At 43.3% G+C, this 7,182-nt stretch overlaps 1 protein-coding gene across 1 annotated transcript in view; it reads left to right on the top strand.

The window, feature by feature from the left end:
* The window catches only part of acer1 (alkaline ceramidase 1), a 7,784-nt gene extending 4,994 nt beyond the window's left edge, over nucleotides 1–2,790 (top strand). The window contains exon 7 of the mRNA XM_083647926.1: nucleotides 1–2,790. This exon is cut by the window's left edge and continues 355 nt beyond it. The gene's annotated coding sequence lies outside the window, so the exon portion shown is untranslated.
* Nucleotides 2,791–7,182: the final 4,392 nt, after the last annotated feature.

Here is a 7,182-nt window from a genome sequence, read left to right as displayed (position 1 = left end):
ACTTTTCAAGATGTAATTCTCTCTCTCTCTTTATTAATTTACTTTTTTTTGGCTAATGAGAGCTGGGGGAAATCCTGAAGGCCACTGGTGACAGTAGATCTGTAGGGCAGCTCATGTTTGAGTTGACTGCTCCTGAACTTCTGCGGACGTATGTGGAGTGAAAAGTGGAAAAAAGTTCTACTGAAACTACCTGTCCTGCTAAAGACGACACTGGCGTTACTTCAGGGGGGTTTGGTGTTTAAGTTCAACGTTTTTCAGGTTTCATGAAGTATTGAGCTGCTGCAGTTGTCAAGGTGCTGACTGTCAACCATGCACAAGTGAATGGAATTGTTTTATACAGTGTGTGTAGACAACCCTGGTCTGATACAACACCTGCGATATTGCGGCCGATGCACCTGACCGGGGGTCAATATCTCGACCCTTCTTACCCTCACTCATGATGAATATGATGACCCCCAAGATACTTGACATGACTATGATGACCCCCAAGATACCTGACCTCACCTGCTTGGGGCAGCTGCACCCGCCTCACCTGGATGGGACATGACACCTTTTCCTGGGACAGAACCACGGCCTCAGAGTGAGAGGTGCTCCCGACAGTACGCGTTGGAGATCACATCCCGACGAAACCAGAAGGATGACATCATCTGCAAACAGCAGAGATGCTGCCCTAACAGAGAGGCAAAGTGACCGCCTACTTCCTGCTTCAGCACTGTACCAGAGATTTTCATCCGCCATTTATTTTCCCATCGACATTTCGTAAAATGCTTATAAAAAGAGTTTTACTGGTTCAAACCAAACGTTCAGCTAACGCTATAATCGGGAGAGACCATAGAACATTTCACTCAGACCAAAAAAACAAAACAAAAACATTGAAAAGATATTTTCTTCAAACCCGCATTTTTTTTAACGTTTTGGTCCGAGTGAAATGTTATGCGATCTCTCCTGTTTCTAAATATATCTGTACCGTTTGGTTTGAACCAGTAAAACTCTTTTTATAAGCATTTTACAAAATGTCGATGGGAAAATAAATGGCGGATGAAAATCTCTGGTACAGTGCTGAAGCAGGAAGTGACGTTCCACTTTGGCTCTCTATGGCACCAAACTGGACACTCTCCAGTACAGCTGCACCTTGAGAGGGAGAGGGAGGTGCACCCTTATCCAATGCCCACCTTGATTCATATTAATATCCCATGTACACTTATGAGCTTGTGTGTGTTTGAACATGGTGTTCATTATGGACAATCCATGGCTAGAATACAAGTCCAGCAACAAACACCCCGTCCGGCTCCAGTTCATGGGGGCCATTCCTCCTCCCATTCACACAACATGAACGTTAAAGTCTCCTATGCTCTGGAGTCAGTAGGTGGAGTCTTCGCCAGTATCCCGCCCACCTTCACTAAGAAGTACTGATTGGAGTGTAAACGTGCAAACAGTCAAGAGTTTTCCTCTCTGCAACATGTCGCCACATTGAGGTGAACCTCTCGTCCACTGGGAGGAACTCCAACCATGTGCCAGCCATGAGTACCCCCCCCCCCCCCATCACACACACACACACACACACACACACACACACACACACACACACACACACACACACACACACCTAGTCTCGCAGTGCCAGCTGTAGATGATACCTCCATTGCTGGAAGCTTGATGACGTTGACGGTGGGTCTGACCACGTGAGACGACTAACACACACCCAGCACCTCTCACTCTGGACCGGAGTAGGAGAGAGGTCAACCCTTATCAGGTTTTCTTCCAGAGCGTCGAGGCGAGCCCAACCTCACACACCCATGGGTGGTGAGCCCGCCCGGCATTTTGTACAAATCAATTCTTTCCTGTTCTTTATTGTCACGGGTATGAATGCACATCGGATTCTGTACATAGCAGAATATATGTATCTATGTTTTCTTATGGTGAAATGATTTTTTCTTCTTAAGAGATAAGCACTGACATTCTTCAGTGCAGCAGCTTTTTTTTTGAACGAAGCACTGCATTGTTCCTATAGTTACATTTGTTTACATGGAGTTATTTATTAATATACCTCAAACATGTGATACCGAGTTGAGTGTACATGCTGTTACACATCATATACCTTCTCATCAGGGCCAGTATACCAGTGGGATGTATGTGTGAACTTTGAAGTGAAGCCTGGAAAACAAGTATTTATCTAACTCTGGAACAATCGCAACAAAGCCAGTTACATACAGTGTAGTAACATGTTCCGTTTAACGGTACATGCAATACTCGGGTGACACTGTTTTGAATTGATGTTACATTTTGTAACATTTCAATAATGATATCAAAGTCTGTCAATATCAGATAATTGTCTGGTCTCTTTCTCTGGGATTATTCCTATTGTCCTTCTCAGGCCTTCTACAATATGAAAGTGCTGTCCAAAAAAAAGCCTTTTTGTTCCAAAACCACTTGCTTTTGGGGAGGCTTTGAGAAAATTCAGGTACATTGTGCCTCCATTCACATGATCTTTCCTGAAGGATACAATAGATACTACAATAGATCTTTTACACAAAGAAATGCACATGCATTCTATGCACATAAAACCGCAACAGTGACCTCTTGTGGGCTGATGGGAACAACCATAGAGGGAAACAACCCAACGCTTTTCGAATTTGAAAATTTGAATGGCAGCCCACATAACCAATAGAATAGAATAAAAAAAATGCTGTTGGCATTAATTTCAAAGGAGATCACAGAAGACAACTTGTATGGTGCTCAAAGGGGAAAACAATTATCTGTAACTTTTCACTACCCTGTCTGTAACGTTACACAGTGAAATAAAAGATTCGGAAGAAAAACTGACTGGACTAGATCACAGATCTCCCCCATTCATTCAAAAAATATGTTTTGCATATCATTTATCAAAATGTTCAGGTTTGGCTGAAAGCTGTATGGAATGTTGATATTATGGATCTAATGAACATTAGATTGTTTTTAATCACTTGCATTCGTTTACAAGTTTTTGAAACACATTCGTTATCAATTGCAAGTATGGTACCTGTCTGTATTGCGTAGTAGGACATGGTTTCACTTTGTATTCCCCTCTCTACCCGACACAATGAAAAGGGGGATTTAAAGGTTGATGTCTCAATACAAATAGGGCAGCATTATGCCTGGCGGCCAGGTGGGGCTTCTTTCACACTGATTTGACTGAGGCAGACTGGATCAGTTTGAGTGACAGGGGGTAGAAGGGGAGGCACCAACTAGCCAGTGAGAGAGTTGTGACCTTGTGTCCTATGGCGGAGGCCAGATAATCTCACATCAAAGTCTGAGCACCACAGAGGCTTGACTGCAGTGGGCCCTCGCTCCCCGAATCTATAAAAGAGACGTCTTCAATTAGAAGCAATACTGCTTTCTTTTCAGATCTGACATGAACCAGAGTGGGCTACACTACGCCAATGCCACTGCAGACAGAGGCTGAGAAACGCTCATTGTGACTGCCTGTGGAGTGAGGGGTAGAATAGATGTAGCAGCCTATTCAGATTTATCCAGGTCTTCTAGGACTTTGGGCAACTTCAGCCCAGGACCACCACGTGTGTCATGTAGCAACCAGGCGACCTCATGCAACTCATGAGGTCCATTCGAGGAAACTACATCTTTCAACAGCCCAAGTTTGGCAGGTTTAAAGATGTTTTCCATATCTTCTTCAATCTCTGGCAGATGTTCAGCTGTGTAACACTGAAACAGAACCGTCGCCAAGGCAACGACAGAACATACGCAGAACTTCTCAACAGAATCCGTTTCAGAGAAAAAACATGATGAGGACCTTCTTAATGAAGACTTGGCCCTCATACAGTCAAAGAGTCAAAATACCTGACAGCGAGGATGAAACCACCAAAATAATTGGCATGACATTATCACTGATGGCATCACTGATGACATCATCATCACTGATGACATCATCACCGTTATCCATTCCTGACTGAATGAATGACTCACTCCAAAAAGCCTTCTCTTGACCATGCGCTGCTGCGCACGTGGTAAAAAAATTACAAGATGCAGGCAGCAGGTGTATGTAATTACAAACTTATTTTGAATCATATAAAGTTGTGTCACTTTCCTATTGGTATGTCAATTAACAGTTAGGACCAGGTAACAAGAAAACATGTTTCTCATGCACACTGTCATACAGTGCTGGTGGAGATACGCAGAAGGAAATCAGCTTTTTGCATGCATTCAAAAGTGTGCTGCTGAACGAGTTTACTATGTGTTTTTACAAGATATCTTTATTAATCAAACCTCGGTTAATCAATTAGCATGCATCATGTTGTGCATTTTACAATTGAAACGGAGCTTTGGCCATTGGGACAGGCTTGCTGTCACTCGAGAAAACCACCAGAAAATGCTTTAATTGTATTTGTAGCTCAAAGATCGCCCCGCCTTCTGGGTTGTCGTGATTGGCTCCTCTCAAGGGTTCTTAAATTCCCTCCGACCTGATTGGACGAGAGAGCTTTCTGTTTTGGTAGTCTGCCAGCAGCCGTCTGGAAGGGGAGGGGTGCTGTCTGCCTTCCGGTTCTGGGCTGAAATTGACACACAATGAGGAGCAAAGACTGGGGAGACGCTCTGCAAACGCCGCTGTAAATAAATACAACAATCACTGAAGCCAGAGAACCATGGAGAACCAGGTACAGTGGCTTTTGTGTCTCCTTCTGAAATATGAACTTTTAACGGAGAAAATGCCAGCGGGCTGCGCTCTGCCTGGACAGGAATGAATGCTCTGTTCTGCTAGCCAGAAGAGGAAAAAAATGCTCCTGCTGCTAATGAACTCCTAGTTGTTTGGCTCAGGAGCTATGCTAGCTGGCCACTCATACATCGGTATTTACCGCTAGCTACAGTCTACTACACCATTCAACCACCGCTGCATAACGTTAGCTGTACTGTACGCTACAACTGGGCACACAAAGAGATTTCCCCCCTGGTGCTCATTCTGCTCTGTTGCGTTAAAAAGCACATGCATACAATAAATCAGCTTGAAGTCTAATTTGACTCGAGGTTTTGGCTAGCGAAGCTAAAGCTAGTCTTACCTACCAGAGGAGTGTATCGGCCGCTGGGCTAAAAAGCTAAGCAGCGGCTACAAGGCGCCGGGGGAAAAGATTTGTCCTCTCCAGGTTGGGGTGGAGAGGCGGGGTGGTGTCTCCACTACTACGGCCTCCAAATCACAAATCTACCGCTAATATAAAACCAGGAACTTGCACACAAGTTCTGTGAAATCTCCTGCTAATTTGCTATTAATCATTCATGTTGAATGCCTATCCATATTAGCGACTGTGGAGCAAAAAAAAAAAATCCAGTATGGTGGAAACGATGACATTATCTGGCCAGCGTTGAACTTAAATCCAGTGATGGAGTGGTATGGGTAAACCATGACCTCTAGTAGTCGGTGATAAGGTAAACAACCACCAATATACAATATCAAATACATTGTATTTTAAGCAAAGCACGACTGTGTGTGCCTTCTCCCCTTGATCATATCTCCACATAACTTACACCAGTTTGATACTACTGATGTATATGCTATACATTTTGCACCATTAAGATTTAGGAGGCTAAACCACATTATTTGTACAATAGTCTCACCTTTTTTTTACACTATTGTACAAATAATGTGTCTCAGCTGTAGTGTAGGTGGGCTTACCCCTCCTAACATCCCTGCTTTTAAATCCTTACTTGTAAGGGAGACGTCGCTTCAAAATGAGAAACTGTTCAGTTGCTTGAGGTTGTTGCAGGCTATATTTCAGATGGTTAGGCCACACACAGCCATGTTAAAGTGGCCCAGGCACTTTCTTGGAACTTGTCCCTGTTCAGTGTTTTTGGCCCCCTTTGAAGTCCAAACTAGATCTATGCAACCAGTGGAAGTCCACAGCGCCGCCACAAGTTGAAAGACTAGTCAAATTGTGCTTCTTTTGAATGTCTTCTTTTTAACTTGTGCAAGGTTTGAATCAGGCCATTCATTTGAGAGAGATAAATATATATATATATATATAAGATTTACACTTTTGATGTATTTTTATATTCTAGTGGCAGAGTTTTTCAGATTCAGAGTCTTGTGGAGCAAGTTGATTTAAATCTGTTGCTCATTATACATTTGTTTTGGATGATTTATCGTATGCACATCACAGCATCATGTCACAACAACCAGATGACAGCTTGATGAGCCTAATTGTCTCGTGCGTTGAATAGTAAGTAGCATAGCATGTGTGCACAGATGCTGAAATCTTTGCTACCATATTACCAGTTATGATATCGCACAGGATGTATTTGTGATGCTATTTGCGTATTCGCTTGTAGTAGGGGTTGCTTCACAACCCCTACACACACCCCAATTCCAATATGTACTGCTTTCCATGGCCGCTGTCGGTAAGTTGGCCATGTGTGACCCCCCCCCCCCCCCCACACACACACACACCTTGTTGATTTTTGATGCCCGAGATGGATTGACCCATTTCCAATACATGTGACTGTTTTCCTTTATTTATGATGTCTTTAGATAGGTAGGGCTCAGTGTGACGGGATTAGCTGGAACCTACCATTGGGCTCATCATCAAAACACACATCCACTGTGGTCTGGTGATTGTTTGAGGACACAGGGATGGGGTTACACTTAGCCTCTTCTTGTTACTGTGTGTGTCCTCCTAACCCAACGGAGACTTTCACATTTTTGATTTATTGTATTTTTTTTTTTTTGCTGGCAGCGATGAACCTGGTCAGGGGTGTCATTTACATACATGGCACGTGGGGGTTCATTGTTTTCATGCGAGTCAGTGTGTCTGTCTGCCAAAACGAGCATTTCTCTTCAATTGGAAGACCGTGCGTGTGTGTGTATACACGTGGGCCTGCATATACACTCGATGGTGGCTGCGTATTGTCTGTCTTTATGTCCCCTGCAGACAGTGGCTGCAGTTAGCTGTAGAAATAAGTTTTGCCAAATATATCATTTTTGTCCATTTGATTATACTATTAGAGGAATGATTGACACACCTTTATTGTAGTCATTGTATTGTGTCAGTTTAATGTATTGTCTGCCTCTCATCAGATTTTTTTTTAACCCGTATTTTTTTTTATGTTGGATTTCTTTTATTCCCATTCATTTCTGATGGAGGAATCACATTGTCTTCCTTTTGGCCCGTCATTTGCCCGCTTTCACACGCGTTGATGTGTGGA

This window comes from Poromitra crassiceps (genome assembly GCF_964638095.1).
Source record: "Poromitra crassiceps genome assembly, chromosome: 12".
NCBI lineage: Eukaryota > Metazoa > Chordata > Actinopteri > Beryciformes > Melamphaidae > Poromitra > Poromitra crassiceps.
The sequence above is the reverse complement of the archived record's forward strand: the minus strand, read 5'-3'. Positions and strand labels throughout refer to the sequence as shown.